General features: G+C 39.2%; 1 non-coding gene across 1 annotated transcript; it reads left to right on the forward strand.

Moving 5' to 3' along the window:
- Positions 1-1834: 1834 nt before the first annotated feature.
- On the forward strand, positions 1835-2036 carry LOC134478185 (small nucleolar RNA SNORA73 family). Its single transcript, XR_010050674.1, has one exon. It is a non-coding gene; the product is annotated as a small nucleolar RNA SNORA73 family (small nucleolar RNA).
- Positions 2037-4666: the final 2630 nt, after the last annotated feature.

Genomic DNA, 4666 nt, shown 5'->3' on the forward strand with positions numbered 1-4666 from the left:
AGAGGGGAAGTGGGAAGCGCGTGGGGACATGGTGAGATTACTCAGTGCTTTGTAACACCCTCATCTCTGGCCATGGGTGACTTCCTCTCGTGCCTCCATTACGGTCAGCAAGTTCATAGTGTCAAGTGATTTCAAGGCCGTTGACATACAACAGCCTTGGGAAGCGTAACCAGTCTTGGGAAGGCAGTTGGTGAAACCCTAAGGGCTTCAGGAAATGCAGGAGTTAAAGAAAAGGGAAGAGGTGCAAGTCTCCAGAACGAGAGAGAGGCTGCCGCATTTCTGGGGAGTGCTGTGCTGACACCCAGTGCCTCTCTGGCCTCCAGATTGTTAGCACTCATTTGATTCTGTTCTGGGAAAGGGATTACAGGGTGGGCTGAGGACTCTCCTGGGATGTTTACTCAGTTTCCCCTAAATGATCGCTCTCTGAGTCACACCTCAGGCCAGGACCCTGGAAGCAGTGCAGCCCTTCTCCACGAAGGTCTTAATCACTCAGCAAACCTGACACAGCAGCTATGTGTCTGCCTTGATCCTAGGCATCAGGAAAATGGACTCTGGGAAGGAGATACAGGGTCTAACTTTGTGGACATGGAAGCTTCTAGTCTGAAAAGGAGTGGCTTTACAAAGAGGTCCATGTGAGCAGGGCCTGGTGGCACCTACCTGTAATCCCAGCACTCCAGAGGCTGAAGCAGATGGATTGCAAGTTTGAACCCAGCCTGGGCAGTACAACAAGACTGTCTCAAAATAAAATTTAAAGAAGTGCTGGGGCCTTGGGTTCAATCCCCAGCACTGGAAAAAACAAAAGTACTAGCAGTATGTCAGGGTTAAAGGAGTGGGCAGGGGATCTATCAGATGAGCTTGGTTGCAACTCACATATCTGAGATAAGCAAAAAAGCAGAAATCAATGGGGCGGTGGGAAGCTGACAGAGAGGTAACCTCTAGAAAGCAGTTGCCCCATCTGAAGGAGGCTGCTTCTGACATGTCGAGGGTTGGGATAGAAGGGAGTTTTTACTTTATATCCTTTAGTACTTTTTCAGCTTTGGGGGAGGTGCTGGGACTCAAACTTAGGACCTTGTGTTTGACAGGCAGGTGCTTATGCCACTGGGCTATATCCCCAGCTACTTTTTGAATTTTATTCATAATGTCTTACCTAGTCTGGAAAACAAAAAATAAGGTCATAAAATAAAGTAACCATTATTCAACCCCAGTTTTACTCTTTCCTTCAGGGAATATAGGCCCTTTGATGCCATATATTTTGATACTTAAAGAGAAAACTTTAAAATTTGCATACTACAAAAATGAAGCATGATTCTTTGGAGGAAAAGGAGGGATCTTTTAAGTATCTCCGTAATCAGCTATTGTAAATATGTTGCTTGGACCAGTAGCATCAGACTCATCTAGCAGTGCATTAAAAATGCAAACTTAAGCTGAGCACAATGGCACTTGCCTACAGTCCCAGCACTTTGTAGGCTGAGGCAGAAGGATCTCAGTGAGTTTGAGGCCAGCCTGATCTACATAGCAAGGTCTTATCTTAAGAAACAAAAACAAAAACAAAAAAAGAAATGCAAACTCTTAGCCCACAGGAACCTGCTGAATTAAACTCTGGTGTTGGCTTGGCAATCTTCTTCAATAAATCCCCTCTGTCCCCTAAACTCTTGCCTCACCTTGACTTGTGAACCACCTGTAAAAAGTACAGCTGGGTTATGAACAGCTGGCTGCACAATGGAAAGTGTGTTAAACGAATACTGTTCATTTGTAGATTATAGATATTGACAGAGAAGTTGTGAAAACCAGTGAAACCTAGAAGCCTTACTGCAGCAATTTGATACACTAGAAAAAGATGTGGATGCTCTGGAAGGTAACTCTCCCCTGGCTCTGTCCAGGTGGCATAGGGATAGTAGCGCTTTGCCCTGTGATGTACAATTCCTTTCCACAAGGCTGGGGAAGAGCTGGGCCTTGTGTCTGCGCCAGCATATTCCTACGGCTTCTCAGAGTCCTTTGGGCAATGACTGAGCGGATAAATCATGCAGGAAACAATGTCTAGTCAAGACTTTAAATATGAACTACAAACTTCAAGAATATAGTTTTGTGACCAGGGATTTAGCTCAGCAGCTCAAGTGCTTGCATCATGAGGTTCGATCCTGGTTTAAAAAAAAAAGAAAAGAAAAAATCTTGTGGTTTTTTTTTTTTTTTTTTTTTTTTTTTCTTTCACTAAAATTAAATTTTAAAAAAAGTTGGAAGAAAGGGGGAGGAAATGATCTGGGGACCTGGGGTTTGCCTTGCTTTAAAATTTGTCCTCTTAAATTATAAAGAATAGAGCAGAAATTAACACACTGAAGACTACAAAAAAAATACAAAGAATGAATCAAAGACTTGCTTCTTTGAAAGACTGAATAAAATGGACAAACCCTTAGTCAACCATATCAAAAAAAAAGAAAAGACTCAAATCCACACTATTAGGAATGAAAAAGCTGAAATCACAACAGACCCAGATTTTTCTGTAGAAATTTAGAACATTATCTATACCTACTTTGAAAACTTGTATTTAATAAAATGGAAAATACAGAAGAAATGGACATATTCCTACATACATATAAATTACCAAAGTTGAATCAGGAAGTTATAAAAGTCTTAAGTAGCCCAATATCAATAAATGAAATCAAAGATATAAGTAAAGAACTATCAACAAAGAAAATCCCAGACCCTGATGGATTCACTGCTAAGTTCTACAAGAAATTTAGTGAAGACCTAACACCACTACTTCTCAAACTTTTTAATGAAATTGAAAGTGAAGCAATCCTCCTAAATTTATTCCGGAAGCATGCATTACCCTGACACCAAAACTGGAGAAGAACCCAACTAACAAAGAGAATTATAGGGCAATCTCCCTAATGAACCCTGATGCAAAAATCCACAGTTAGATACTCACAGACAGACTGCAGCAAATTATCAAAAAGATTGTACATCATGATCAAGTGGGATTCATCCCAGGGATGCAAGGATGGTTCAATGTACATAAATCCATAAATACAATACACCATATTAACAGCTAAGGACAAAAATCATATGATCATCTCAATAGATTCAGAAAAAGCTTTTGACAAAGTCCAGCACCCATTCATGATAAACATCTTACAGAAAATTGGAATAGATGATCTTTAACTCAATCTTATAAAAGCCATCTATGACAAACCAACAGCCAGTATCATACTAAATGGACAAAAACTAAAAGATTTTTCTCTAGAATCAGGAAGAAGACAAAGATTCCACTGTCTCCTCTCTTATTCAACATAGTATTGGAAACTTTCACTGGAGCAATTAGACAAGAGGAGGAAATATAAAAGGAATAAAGATAGGAAAGGAAACAAATTATCATTTGCAGATGACATGATATTCCACCAAAAGACTTATATTTATTAAGCAAATTCAGTAACATAGCTGGATATGAAGTGAACTAAAAAATCAGTAGCCTTCCTGTACACGAATATCTAACTCACTGAGAGAGGAACCAGGGAAATAATACCATTTACAACAGTATCCAAAAAAGTGAAATGCCTAGTAGTCAATCTAACGAGGATGTAAAACTATATTGAAAACTACAGCACACTTGAAAAAGGAGATTGAAGAGGATATCCCATGCTCTTGATAGGAAGAGCCAATATAGTGAAAATGGCCGTACTTCCAAAACTCTTATACAGATTCAGTGCAGTCCCAATCAAAATTCCAATAGCATAGCTCACAGAATTAGAGAAAGCAATCCAGAAGGTCATTTGGAACCAGAAGACACCTGGAATAGCAAAGGCAATCCTGAGAAACAAAGACAACACAGGAAGCATCACAATCCCTGACTTGAATTTATACTATGAAGCTACTGAGATAAAAACAGTGTAGTCTGGCAAAAAAAACAAACAAAAAAATCATAGACCCAAAGATCAATAGAATACATTAGAACATGCAGAAACAACTCCAGACATACTAAAATTACCTTATTTTAACAAGGTGCCAACCACACTCACTGGAAGAAAGATAGCTTTTTTAATAAACAGTGCTGGAAAAACTGCCTCTACACATGCCAAAGATTAAAACTGGCCCATATCTTTCACCATCTACCAAGGCAAATTCAAAATTGACCAAAGATCTTAATATTAAAACATAAACATTAAATCTTCTGGAATAGAGAATAGATAAAACTCTGAACACATTGGTGTAGGCAAAGACTTGATGAACAAAACCTCTATTGGATAGGAATTATCACAAAAAATCAACCACTGGGATCTCACCCTATTGAAAAACTCTTGCACAGCAAGAGAAACCACAAAGAGTGAAGAGACAACCCACTATGGGGGAGAAAATGTTTGCCAGCTGTACCTCAGACACAGGATTACTATTGAGAACATATAAAGAATACAAAGAAATTATCCTCTCAGATTTAAAGACCCAATCCCAAAATAGGCATCTGAGATGAATATCCACTTCTCAGATGAAGAAATACAAACAGCAAATAAGTATGTGAAGAAATGTTCAACAGCACTGACCATTCAAGAGATGCAAATTAAAGCAACACAGATTCCATCTCATGCCAGAAAGAATGGCTAATATTAAGAAAGAAATCAAGCAATAACAAATGCTGGAGGGGCTGTGGGGAAAAAGGAACTCTTCTCCACTGTCG

The sequence above is a fragment of the Cavia porcellus genome, unplaced genomic scaffold (genome assembly GCF_034190915.1).
Source record: "Cavia porcellus strain 051 isolate PalLab524CR breed Dunkin Hartley unplaced genomic scaffold, mCavPor4.1 scaffold_11, whole genome shotgun sequence".
Taxonomy (NCBI): Eukaryota; Metazoa; Chordata; class Mammalia; order Rodentia; family Caviidae; genus Cavia; species Cavia porcellus.